Genomic DNA, 15,255 nt, shown 5'->3' on the forward strand with positions numbered 1-15,255 from the left:
AACTTCAGACCAATTCCCCTTATGAACACCCATGCAAAAATACTCAATAAAATTCTTGCAACCCAAATCCAAGAACACAACAAAATGATCATCCATCATGATCAGGTAGGCTTCATCCNAGGGATGTAGGGATGGTTTAATATATGGAAATCCATCAACATAATCCACTATATAAACAAACTCAAAGACAAAAACCACATGATCATCACGTTAGATGCTGAGAAAGCATTTGACAAAATCCAACACCCATCCATGATAAAAGTCTTGAAAAGATCAGGAATTCAAGGTCCACACATAACATAATAAAAGCAATATATAGCAAACAAATAGCCAATATCAAACTAACTGGAGAGAAAATTGAAGTAATCCCACAGACATTAGTGACTAGACAAGGCTGCTTACTTTCTCCCTACCTATTCAATATAGTACTTGAAGTCCTAGCCAGAGCAAATAGACAACAAAAGGAGATCAAGTGGATACAAATTGGAAAGAAAGAAGTCAAAATTTCACTATTTGTGGATGATATGATAGTATATATAAATGACCCTAAAAATTCCACCAGTGAATGCCTAAACCTGATAAACAGCTTCAATGCAGTAGAAGGATATAAAACTAACTCAAACAAATCAGTTGCCTTTCTCTACACAAAAGATAAACAGGATGAGAAAGAAATTAGTGAGACAACACCCTTCACAATAGTCACATATAATATAAAATACCTTGATGTGACTCTAACTAAGAAAATGAAAGATCTGTATGATCTTCAAGTCTCTGAAGAAAGAAATTGAAGATCTCAGAAGATGGAAAGATCTCCCATGCTCATGGATTGGCAGGATTAATATAGTCAAAATGACTATCCTGCCGAAAGCCATCTACAGATTCAATGCAATCCCCATCAAAATTCCAACTCAATTCTTCACTGAGTTAGAAAGGGCAATTTGCAAATTCATCTGGAATAACCAAAAACCTAGTATAGCAGATCTATTCTCAACAATAAAAGAACCTATGGTGAAATCACCATGCCTGACCTCAAGTTGCACTACTTAGCAATTTTGATAAAAACTTCATGGTACTGGTATGGTGAGAGAAAGGTAGATCAATGGAGTAGAATTAAAGACCCAGAATGAACCCACACACCTATGTTCACTTGATCTTTGACAAAGGAGCTAAACTGTCCAGCTTTAAAAAGACAGCATTTTCAACAAATGGTGTTGGCTCAACTGGTGGTTATCATGTAGAAGAATGAGAATTGATCCATTCTTATCTCCCTGTACAAAGCTCAAGTCTTAGTGGATCAAGGAACGCCACCTTAAACCAGAGACACTGAAATTTATAAAGGAGACTTGAGAAAGCCTCAAAGATATGGCTACAGGGGAAAAATTCCTGAACAGAACAACAGTGGCTTGTGCTGTAAGATCGAGAATCAACAAATGGGACNCCATAAAATTGCAAAATTTCTGTAAGGCAAAAGACACTGTCAATAAGACTAAAAGGTCACCAACAGATTGGGAAAGGATCCTTACCAATCCTAAATCTGATAGGGACTAGTGCCATGGACTGGGCTCAGTCAGCACCACCACCCCCCCCAATCTGTGTGAATCAAAGTCTTGGACAGATGGGCATACAGTCAGCGAGACAATCAGATGTGGACAGGAGAGAATGTGTTGGATCTGAATGCAATATCTAAATGAAAATCAGACTTTTTTATACAGAAGAAAAACAAGAAAAGCCAAGTTGACACATCCTTCAAGTTACAGTGACACAAAATAAAAGGAATTCATACATCAAAAGATGTCTGATACCAGGCCACATTTACCACTTAAAATGGAGCCAGGTGAATGCTATAATGTAATGCTAGTTTATTGATGAACCCACCACCAGGGGTTCTTAGTAAATCCCTTATTATGCTATTCCTTTGGGCCTAGTGAAGAAACCTGTACCAGGGGAATTTCCTTTCACTAACTCTTTAATGGTTAACCCTCCTATTAGCTAGGCCATTGTGTATCCCCTGTTTGGGTGAGACTGGCTATTGTCCTAAGTAATCACTATGCAGACTAGCCCTGAGCTTTTTAGCTCTGTTCTTTGTAATGCCTAATTAGTTTCAATGTCTCTTCTAGAAGTGAATTTGAGTGTTACTGCATAGGTAACATTCTTACTGAATTCCAAGCTCATTGTGGGCTTCAAGGATTTTTCTAAGACATTGGAACACTGGTGGAGGCTTAGCTATAAGTCAAAAATCAATCTTTAAAGGCACTTATAATACGAGAAAGCACACAGATCCATACTTCAGGCTAACGCGGGGACAGGGTTTGAGTATACAGGCTATAGGAATGCCAAGGGTCCAGGGGCATAGTTTCCTTGAAACTCTTTGTCTTGTGAGTGCTTCCAGGCCTTTTAGCCTGTCAAGCAGACTTCACTGGAGTGGTCATAGCAGACTAGTATCCAATATATGCAAAGAACTCATGAAGCTGAACTGCAGAAAATCAAATAACCCTATTAAAAATGGGGTACAGTGCTAAACGAAGAATTCTCAACTGAGGAATACTGAATGGCTGAGAAGCACCTGAAAAAATGTTCAACATCCTTAATCATCAGGGAAATGCATATCCAAACAACCCTGAGATTCCACCTCACACCAGTCGGAATGGCTAAGATCAAAAATTCAAGTGATAGAAGATGCTGGCAAGGATGTGGAGAAAGAGGAACCTCCTCCATTTCTGCTGGGACTGCAAGCTGGTATAATCATTCTAGAAATCAGTTTGGAGGTTCCTCAGAAAATTGGACATTGCACTACCAGAATATCCAGCAGTACCTCTCCTGGTCATATACCCAGAAGATCTTCCAACTTGTGATATGGACACATGCTCCAGTATGTTCATAACAGCCTTATTCATAATAGCCAGAAGCTGAAAAGAACCCAGATGTCCCTCAATAGAGGAATGGATACAGAAAAAGTGGTACATGTACACAATGGAGTACTACTCAGCTACTAAAAACAATGAATTTATGAAATTCTTTGGCAAATGGATGGATCTGGAGGATATCACTCTGAGTGAGGTAACCCAATCACAAAAGGACCCACATGATATACACTCACCGATAAGTGGATATTATCCCCCAAACTTAGAATAACCAAGATACAATTTGCAAAACACATGAAAGTCAAGAAGAAGGAAGATCAAAGTATGGATACTTTGTTCCTTCTTAGAATGGATAATAAAATACCCATGGAAGGAGTTAGAGAGACCAAGTTCAGAGCTAAGATGGAAGGAAGGTCCATCCAGAGACTGCCCTACCCATGGATCCATCCAATAAACAACCACCAAACGCAGACTAATGCATTTGCCAACCATTTATCAAATGGTGCTGGTCTACTGGCTGTCTGTATTCAGAAGAATGAAAATAGTCCCTTATTTTTCACCTGTACAAAGCTCAAGTCGAATTGGATCAAGGACCTCAACATGAAACCAGATACAATGAATCTAATAGAACATGCTTTAAGATTAAAAATTGATAAATGGGTCCTCATGAAACTAGGAAGCTTCTGTAATGCAAAGGACATAGTCAATAAGACAACCTACAGATCGGGGAAAAAAAAAATCTTCACTAACCCCACATTCTATAGAGGGCTAATATCTGAAATATAGAAAGAACTCAAGAAGTTAATCACCAAATAAATAAATAAATAAATAAACAATCACAAAATGGTGTTTAGAACTAAACTGAGAATTCACAAGTGAGGAATCTTGAATGGCTGAGAAGCACCTAAAGAAATGTTCAAAGCCCTTAGTGATCAGAGAAATACAAATCAAAATGAAATGATGATGCTGAGATTCTACCTTATACCAATAAGAATGGCTAAGATCAATACCTCAGGTGACAACACATGTTGTAGAGGATGTAGAGAAAGAGGAATACTCCACCTCCACCATTGCTAGTGGAATTGCAAACTGGTACGACAACTCTGGAAATCAATCTTAAATTTCCTCAGAAAATTGGAAATAGATCTTCCTGAAGACTTAGCTATATTACTCTTGGGAATATATCCAAAAGATGTCCCACCATGCCACAGGAGCACATGTTCCACTATGCTCCTATCGACCTTATTTTTGATAACCAGAAGTTGGAAACAACCTAGATGTCCTATGACAGATGAATGGATACAGAAAATGTGGTTCATTTACACAATGGAATCCTACTTAGCTATTAAGAATGAGTTTTTAATATATAAAAGCTTTGTTCAAGGTGACTAATAAGGGTCTATTTTCATTCTTCTGAATACAGACAGCCAGTTAGACCAGCACCATTTATTGAAGATGTTTTTTTACTTTTTTCCATTGTATATTTTTGGCGTCTTTGTCAAAGATCATGTGGCCATAGGTATGTGGTTTTATTTCTTGGCCTTCAATTCTTTTTTATTTTTTAACTTTTAAAAAATGTTTTATTATTAGATATTTTCTTCATTTACATTTCAGAATACATTATATTCTGAGTTTTGCAGGCAAATGTGTGGAACTAGAAAATATCATCCTGAGTGAGGTAACTCAGACCCAAAGGACATACATGGTACGTACTCACTAATAAGTGGATATTAGCACCACCACCCCCAAACAAAAGTACAGAATAAGAAAGATACATTCCACAGAAATCTAAAAAGTCAACAAGCTAAAGTGCCCAAGTAAAGATGTCTCAGTCCCAGTTGGGAGAGATGAAAAAGCAATCACAAATGGGGAGGGAGGAAGGAACCTGGGAGGAAAAGTAGTTGGGGCATGGAGTTGGGGGTAAAGTGGAACCAGATCTGCTGTCAGGTGATGGAAAATGATGGAAACCCTGAGGGCTAGCAGAAAGAATGGAAACAGTCAACCTCAGACAGAGGTAGGAAGTTAAGGGGACCCTCCAGAATGCACCTGAGATCTTGGAGGTGAGAGACTCTCAGGACTCAAAGGGAGGAACCTTAGATGTAATGGTGGACAGTGTGGAGAGGGAACTTACAGAGCAACCTCCAGCAGGAAGACAGGACACCAAATGAGGGAGGGGGGTGTCCCACAGTTAAAACTCTGACCCACAATTGATCCTGTCTGAAAGAATTACAGAGATGGAAACTGATATTCTTATGGACTAGTAGGCTAGAAAAGTCAGAAAAGTTCGAAGATGGGTTCAAGTAATCACAAACCATTTCCTCACAAGCATAATGTCATCATCTCCAGAGTAAAGTATGCCTTGAAGTATTTCATTGATACCTCATTTTGCTATTGCTAATGTTGGAAATTTTGTTTTGAATGTAAAAGTGTTCATAGCATTGTAAATTATATATATATATATATATATATATATATATATATATATATATATATATAATCAGAAATACAAAATAAAATACTTCATAGATATCTTATTCACTAGTACAATGTCTATTCTGCCCTTACTCAAGCATCCTTAAATTACTTCTAATCCAGAATTTCAGCATTTCTTTTATTAAATAAGATGGTTTATATAAATATCCGTTGCTGTGAACATGTAATAAATACCACAGGATTTTATATTGGAAGTTCATAATATTAACACCTAAGATGTTACTGTGAGGTAAGGTACTTGAAACCCATGTACGGTAATTTGGCCAAATTCACAGAACCAATTAGATAACCTAAATCCCAATGTGTTTTAAGCAAATTTCTTAGATTTGTAAAATAGAATATATTTCATTAGGAGTGTGATGAGGGATATGAAAATGATCTACTTTAATAAAAGATGAATACATTAAAATTTCACTTCAGGTGAAGAATTCATCTCATTGCACAAAGCAAAATATACCACCAACTAACAACTACATTGTCTGTTTATTCATGAATAAAGCCTATTTGTGACTATTAAGAGTTGATGTGAGATTAATCCTGGAACAATTTGTTCAAAATAAATATTAGTATTTTAATTCTTTGCTAATTCTTCTATTCTCTAAGTTGTAGGAGGAAGGTATTTTAAGTTTCTTTATACCTTTTCAAGAATTATTATAAATAATCCATTTTGAAATATGATTTTATTTAAACTATAAGAAAAATAAAATGCAAATTAATCCTTTGAACATTTGTAGAAAACTGATTGTGACTTTCTTGGAATTTGAGAGAGAAAACTAGTCATGCAAGCCAGGAAAGCACTCTTGTGGCAAATGCTCTTGTGACGTATTTGGAGGAAGATCAAATGTCTTGAGCATGATTGCTATGACAGTTTTACAGCCATGTACATAGCTGCACACTCATCAAATTCTTCCTCCAAATGTGTGAAATTATATCTTAATAAAGTTGTTTGAGATAGGTGAAGGCAGATGAAAACATATAGAAAATAATACTCCATGGATGTCTATTCATCAACATGTAAAAAAGTAGAAGTAAAGAATAATGTGAAAGTTTTCAATCTGGCAGAATTCAAATGTAATGGAGTAAACCAGAGATTTGTGGAGACACAAAAGCAAAATGCCTTAGTTAAGGTTTTACTGCTGTGAATAGACACCGGGACCAAGGCAACTCTTGTAAGGACAGCATTTAATTGGGGCTGGCTTACAGGTTCAGGTTGAGTCCATTGACATCAAGGCAGGAAATGGCAGTATCCAAGCAGGCATGCTGAGAGTTATACATCTTCATCTGTAGGCTGCTAGCTGAATAATCACTTCCAGGCGTCTAGGTATAAGGGTATCAAAGCCTTCATGCACAATGACACACCTACTCCAACAAGGCTACACACCCTAATAATGCCACTCTCTGGGAAAAGCATATGCAAACCATCATAGAAAGTGTAGCCCACATTTGATTACCATTATGATTTACTTTGATTTTTATAAATTCACAGTACCCTTTCATTAAGTTCTTGTTTTATCAAAATTTAGTTAGTAACTATCAAAGCTGGAAACAATGCAACGTCACATAGTATTACCTTTAGTCTCAAGAGTTCTGGTTGTGTTAATTGAACATTATGAAATAACTATGTTCATGCTTTTCAATGTGTGTATTGCTTAAGTGGAAGAGAAGGAAACATCTGGGTGTCATAAAATGAGAGGCAGTACGACAAAAAATAATCATATGCCATTTTTCATTACATTGCTCAATGGTTTTCCAAGACCACACAGTCTGTGCTCATTTGAACACTGAGGTTAAAATATTTTAGATACATTATAGCCACATCATTACACTAACATTGCATTGGGAAAAACACAGAGGGGTTGAAGAGATGGCTCAGTGAATAAAAATACTTCTATCCAAACATGGAGACCCAAATTGAAGTCACCAGCACCCCTATAAAAATTGGTTATGTAACACTAATGATATTTGAAAAAATGTAGGGAAACATTATTTTATATTTACTTAAAATGCAAATACTTTGCAATACACGCCCGTGCATGCATTCACATGCTCTTGCTCTCTCTCTCTCTCTCTCTCTCTCTCTCTCTCTCTCTCTCTCTCTCACACACACACACACACACACACACACACACATACACATAGAGTCAGTCACACATACACTTAAATATGATCCCATTCAGCTGTAAAGTCTACCTACCGTAATGATGACCACCATGACATGATAACCTGAAGGGTACAATAGTGACACCTATATCTTGGGTGTAAACACAGCACTCTAATTGTACTTAAAGATGCTCAATTGCAAAGTAGTCATGATTCTAACTATAAACCCAACTATTGGTAGCTGGCGAGAACTTACTGCTGCCATCTTCTTATATAGGTATAATCTCTAACTCTGTTCTAAACACTTGCACATCTGCAGAAAAGTTCACTATACACTCCTCATGAAAGAAACTTCTTTTAGGTTTTTGTTCTCTGGAAACCAGTATAGACATCCTCAAGTGGAAACAAGGCTGAGAACAGGTAGAGCCCAGCTGCTACTGATTCATTTCAACACAATCCTTCAACCTAAGACTCAGGGGACAGCGAATACTTAAAATTGTGTTAAAACTATGTCTCACTAAACTTCATTTCTGCTGCGTGCTGACTCTTTCCTAAATGCTTTGCTGAAGTAGACTTGAGAACCCTGGTTCGATCTTAGCAGAGAGCACTGAAGGAAACAAAGCAATGAGGGAGCTTTGTCTCCCACTGCCACAGACTAATGATGCAAGTTATATATACAGCTTCCCTGACTTTGTCAGTTGGGAATATGCCAGCCAGTGGAATTGGGAATTTTCTCTGAGAAATTCAAAGATGAAAATCAGCTAGAGTTTGGCTAACCCTTACCAAAATGTTTCTTCAGTGAGTCAAACTTGAGGACAGTTTTTTTTTTTTTTCCAACACTTCTAATTGTACAACGGTTTAATGTTCTCTGCAACTTAAAAAAAAAAAAAATCAAAGTTACATACAGCCCACACAACACATGCGTTTATACTGAATGTAAATCTCTGTTTTAGTTTGTCGACTTAAGTGCAATATATGGCATTTTCATGAATATATAAACTGGTATTCTTAATCCTCCTTTGGAAGCTAACTTATATTCATATCAAGTGAACCCACCTCCAGTGCTTCAGCTCTATAGAGTTTGCTATGACACTTGCATATTTAGCTGTGTGCTTCTCTCTGTTAACTTTCCTTCTATAGCTATGTTGTCATCATCTTAAGCGGAGACAGCATGATCTGCACTTACTGATTAGAATGACATTCTCATACATATGTTACATTTGGCTAATTAATTGCTAATTAGAGAACGGTGTGGGTTGACTTAGGTTTTCTGCAGGATTATAGGGAAACTATGCATCAAGCTGGTTTTAAATAGAGCAGTTACTGTTACTTGGAAATTCTAAACTTTATTTTCTACCCTTTTATTGTTTTGTTGTCACAGTTTATATGTGTACCAGGTATATTTAAAGATGCCTGCAACTAATTTTATAATAATGGTGCTGTGCCAGTTATATAATAAGTCTATAGATAGATATGATAAATAGGGTCTTGACATTTAACATTCATTATAGATTTCATTATATATTGCATTCTAAGAAAGAAATGACTGAGATTGTCATTCATTAATTGGTTCAGAAAATTTAGAAAATGGATATGCGTAGAGGAACAATGACTGCCTCTATGTCTGTATGTATGTCACACTCTTGGAGATCTCCTGTTCACACTCTTGGAGATGGCTTTTCTGATAAAATCACATTTGTAGTTGATTTGATGAAGAACTTGTATTTCACAAAGAAAAGACATTTCCAAATAGAAAAAAATTATAAAAGTAAAAAGTGTATATGTGTTGGGGAACTCGTACCAGCTAGTGAACGTTGCCTGACTGGTGGCTCAGTGTCTGAAAGATCTCAGAGGTCAGGGTTAGTTGAGACTGCTGGTCTTTCTGAGGGGTTTCCCTCCCCCTTAGATCCTTCCAGCCTTTCCCTTATTCAATCACAGCAGACCTCAACTTCAGTCCATTGGTTGGGTGTAAATATCTTCCTGGTTTGGCCTCAGTGAGAGAAGATGCACCTAACCCTTGAGAGATTTGAGGCCCCAGGGAGTAGAGTTACAGACAGTGGGAGAAGAGGGATGGGATAATGAACTGCAGGGCAGACAGGGAGGGGGATGTAAGAAAAACAATTAAAGTAATAACAAATAAATATTTAAATATGGCAAAAAAGGAAAAGACTGACAAAAAATCTCATTCTCAAAACTGTCAAGTAAGGAATAGAACTGATCAATGGAAATTGAAGTGCACAGGATACTGGTGGAGGGGAGGGAAGTGCTGTGGAGCTATATTGGGTGCACAGAGAGTAATGAATTACATGTGTATTTTAAGAGAGGAGCTAAAAGAGCTGGATAAGGTTTATTAAGAGAAAGCAACTTAGGATTAATGTTATTTGCCTGCCATTATTTGAGACTCAGATATCCCTTCATACCAACATGCTAGGAAGTGCCTCAAGTGAAAGGAGAAACAAGGTGTCCCAAGAAAGGAAATGACAAAAAGTAGAGATAACATACATTGTAGTTGAACTGTGCCAGCAAACACCCAAGACTTTTGAAAACGTAGTACCATTAGCTAGTCACAATTACTTGCTGTGGTATTATTAATAATGAAAATTTCAGAAAATATGTATGATAGGTTGATCCCAACTTTTAGTTGGACTAAACAGATGATATAAACATTCTACTTGAGTTCACATTACAAATACTGAAAAAATGTTCTAACCATTGACAATTCATTTACCCATTAGTGCATACATACCAAGAATTTGGACATTCTCTAATTTTAGAGTCACATTGAAGTAAGTAAAACAAACAAACAAAGGACTAAACAAAATATAAAACAAAAAAAACCAGAAAACTGATACTTAGTAAAATTGTTAATTTCTTTAAGATTTCAATGCCTAAAATAATGATGATTGCAATGCTAACTTTAAGTCATATGTATGTTATTAATTGATGTGCTGCAGTGGTGAGAAGAGGGTGGTATATATATTAGTTTCAGAAAAGACTGGAACAATTGGCTGCAGTAGAATTTAATAATCTATATTAGTTTCAGAAACATTAGAATTATTAAAAAACTCTAACATTCAAATTTCACAGATTTGGTTGGATATCGATACTTTTTTTTAAAATGTGATATTAAACATTTTACAACACCCTCTGCTACTATTACTATGAAAATATGGTTTTAAGAGTCCAAATTTTGGGCGTGCTGACTATCTTAATGAACCTGACCTAAGGTTGAACTCAAGTTAACTAACAGGCCAATACCTAGCCCCAGTGTCCAGGCTAACCCTCAAAAACAGCTGCATCTAGCACCAGCTTCCAAGTTAATCCCCAACCAATCTGGAACACTAGGTTATAAACCCGCCCCTGGCATTTGACTTCCAAACCACCACCAAGCTCCAGGGAAATAGAGGTTAGGTTTATAGTTTGATCCCAGCAGGAGCCAATTTTGTTAAAGATCATAATGCCCCCCTAATCTGATGTATACCATGCTTGATAACCCCCTCTTGCCTTTAAAAACACTTGGTCTCAGGGCTCCTTCCCATTCTCCTGCGTTAGAGCCAGTTTGTGTGGCCTAAGCTCAAGCTTGAACAAAGAGACCCTAATGTGACTGCATTGGAATCAGCTCGTTGGTGGTCTTTTGAGGTTCACGAATGTTCCATGGTGCCACATCTTCAAGTAGCTAAATAAGCAAATTCGAATGTCATTCTGAAAAATTTTTTTGTAATCTCTGCAATTCTTTATTAAAAAAAAATACTGCTATATACATGAGGACTGAAAACAGGGTTAAACATGAGCAACAGGTACTGGGATCGTGACATTAGAACTTGAACATACTGGTGCTTTTTAGAGAAAACGTTGCTATTCATTTTAGAGAATTAACAGAGAGAGTGGAGAGTTTAAAAGATTTCCTGTAGTGTAATTTCAATATCATTTCTTTTAGAAAACACTACTAAGTTGAAAATTAACAATTCCCATTGTTTCTGTAATACCCATCATTCATATTAAATACACAGTATGATCAAATGTATCATAGTTGGAGTTATGTCTTGCGTACTACATAAAGATTTTCCTTGTATTATTCAAATGCTGATTTCTGTACCTGCATAGTGAAGCATAGGGTGGACTTTGGTGTTGTTATTTTTTTGAAGCATCAAATGTCTCATGGTTTTGTAAAGATTCTTCATCACCTTCTGTTTGGTCAGCGTAGAGCTGATCAGTGAACTATCAGGGCAGAACAGAATAAAGTGGGACTTCTGCTTTAAGTCAGGGCATGTCCCAGAGGGGCTGGAGAGAGAGGAAGGAACATGAGGAGAGTAGTGAGTGGAGAAACCATGTGGACAGAATAGGAGGATTCCCCATGAGATTATGGTGAGAGAGCTGGCATGAGGACAGACATGGACCTGAATGAGTCAAAGTCAATCTCACACTAAAAGTAAATGGTCATATGGTTGGGAAATAGGCTGAGTTAGAGGGTAAGAACCTGCCCAGCTTAGGCTTGCAACTTGTTGATAAAAATACCAAGTGTCCATGTTAATTATTCAGGAGGTGGAACAGGCTAGAGCAGGCATAGAAATGCTCTTCAGTTGTTCAGATACAAAGAGAGTAGAGGAAAACACCAACGAAATGCAATTACATATCATAGTCATGTTCTATATGAGGAAAAAATATGAAAATACTCACTGACTCCAGACCTCCAGTCTTGCTACATGTAGTGGTTAGAAAGAAAATGGTTTCCATACACTCTTAGAGAGTTGCACAATAAGGGGGTGTAGCCTTGTTGATGTAGATGTGGCTTTGTTGGAGGAAGTATGCCACTGTGGGTAAGTCTTGATGTTTCAAGTACTCAAGTTAGACCCAGGGTCACTCATGCTTCCTGTTGTCTGCTAATCAGGCTTGTAGAACTCTCAGCTACCTCTCCAGCCTCATATGAGCCTGCTTGCTGCCATGCTTTCTACCAAGATGACAGAGCATTAAACCTCTGCAATCATAAGCCAAATCTGAATAAATGCGTTCCTTTATAAAAGTTGCTGTGGTCATGGTGTCTCTTTCAAGCAATAGCAACTCTAACTAAGACACTGCAAGTCTGCATGACCTTCTTTGGAACCATCCTGAGTCACAAAGCATAAGCTAACTTAGTAGAATTAAGCTATCATGTTCTTTATAATGATTTTTATTCTATAAACCAAGGACTGTAACTTGTTAACAAACTGTTTAAATTAGGATAGACACCACTTCAGTATGTATGCCACTTTCCTTTGGGCTAGTATCTTAGCCTGAACTGAAAACAGGGTCATGTGGGAGAAGAAAAATTAAGATCACCACCATTCCCCACTTCTGCTTTCTGACTGAGGACATGCAATGTGTTTAGCAATCTTGTGTTCTTATTCTATGCATGCACAAACTCCCCTAAGACACAATGTGCTATATGCTCTTAAACTGTGAACAAAATAAATCATTTTCCTCTGAAACAGATGCTGTCACCACTATGAAAGAAGTAACTAATACACTATCTGCAGCTCTTAGGAAGAAGTCCACCAGAAGAATAATGCAAATGATGACTGGTTGATTGAACAGGATGCTAATTGTAACCAAGATAAACTCATAGTGGGAAAAATTACCGCAAAGTACTTGAGGCTTTGCTACTTAATTGTTTTGCTATATGCCACAATTGTGTGATATTAGCCTTTAATTGCATGATTATTATGAAGGTGACTAATTATTGTGACGACAGTGATAACAAGCCTAGAACAGTTGAAAATATAATGCAAGATATATGATACATCATTAAACAACAACAAAAAAAATGGTACACAGATTGTTTACTTGGGTTTCATTGCTGTGACAAGATACCATGGCCATAGAAACTCTAATAAAGGAAAATATCTCATTGGCGATGATGGCTTATAGTTTCAAGAGGTTTAGTCCATTATCACTATGGCAGGAATCATGACAGTGTGCAGGCAGACATGGTGCTGAAGGAGTCCAGAGTTCTAACTCTTGATCCACAGGGAGCAGAAGGAAAGTGGGGGCTATGCTGGTTGTAGGTTGAGCATAGAAAACTTCAAAGCATTCTTCACAGGAACATGCTTTGTCCAACAAGACCACACATACTATACAGGGCTACAGGTCCTAATAATGCCATTCCTTATGGGTAAAGTATTTAAACACATGAGACTATGGGGCCATACATATTTAAACCACTATATGTGTGTGTATATACATATATATGTATATATGTGTTTAGAATTATATATGTATATGTAATTATATATGTATATCATTACATATATGATATATGCAATTTAAATATATATGAATATATATATATATAACCAAATATACATTATATGAGTTACTAGGCCTCTAACAACAAAAACAAGTCTTGTTGTTTTAGTAGCCCCTCATCTCTGTGAGAAGTATACTTTGATAAATAGCATTTCTAATGATGGCTGTCTGGGAACAGAGTCAGATGCTGTGGAAAGAGACAGAAAACTGGACTGTATTTATGCTTAGAATTTCCTTTATATACAATCATAGTTGTGCTATTTAAACAGTTATTCCAGAGTTTGTTCATCTGTCTGAATTTGCAATATTTTATTCAACTATTGCTGAATTCTGTATTATCTAAGGTAAAAGCCCTCTTGAACTGTGTATACTAATTTGGACAAAAACACATTATGTATTCTATTTGAGGTTAGAGCACTGAATTAAGAGCATGAATTTTAAAAGCAACAGCTAATTAATATTCAGCAAATAGCCTGAATCTTACAGAGATAGGAACATGAAAGGTGAGTGAGATTAGCATAGTCTTGAACTTCTGCTCATGAGCTGGTTGTAAAACTTGTAGTACTTCCTGTTGGGTTATACAATAGCACTGAGGAACAAACATTGATCTGAAACAGCTTTCAGTCGGAGTTAGGGATGCGGTGATGGTACTTCACAAATGCTTAGCCTGACACCTGCTACTTGGGGGGCAGCGAAAACATGCTCAAATCCTACTTAACTTCATTAGATTTGTTCTTTCAGTTTTGAAGCAAGAGAATAAAAGAGTCAGCTGAATTACATATAAAAAAAAAGAATTTATCAGAATGAATACCATTTAATTAACAAAGTTTGTTTCAATTCAGAGAAAATATTGAATAAAAATCATAAAAATAAAAATAAGATTTTAATAGCATATTGGAAACTGAACTTAGAAGTCATTCTGCTTACATTTTTGTACACATGAAAGTTTCTGCATAGTATTTTTAAAATGCTTTCCGAAACTTATTTACAACAATTGATATAATTTTGTCTCCAGTACCTAGAAAAGATATGTTTATATTTTTTTAAATTATTTTATTAGGTATTTTCTTTGTTTACATTTCAAAGGCTATCCCGAATGCCCCCTATACCCTCCCACTGCCCAGCTCCCATGCGCACTCACTCCCACTTCTTGGCCCTGGCATTCCCCTGTATGGGGCATATAAAGTTTGCAAGACCAAGGGGCCTCTCTTCCCAAGGATGACTGACTAGGCCATCTTCTGCTATATATGCAGCTAGAGACATGAGCTCTGGGGTACTGATTAGTTCATATTGTTGTTCCATCTATAGGGTTGTAGACCCATTCAGATCTTGGGTAATTTCTCTAGCTCCTTCATTGGGGTCCTTGTCTTCTATCCTATAGATGACTGTGGGCATGCACTTCTATATTTGCCAAGCACTGGCATAGCCTCACAAGAGATAGCTATATCAGTGTCCTTTCAGCAAGATCTTGCTGGCATATGCAATAGTGTCTGCATTTGGTGGCTGATTATGGGATGGA

This window comes from Mus pahari, chromosome 22, assembly GCF_900095145.1.
Source record: "Mus pahari chromosome 22, PAHARI_EIJ_v1.1, whole genome shotgun sequence".
Lineage (NCBI taxonomy): Eukaryota > Metazoa > Chordata > Mammalia > Rodentia > Muridae > Mus > Mus pahari.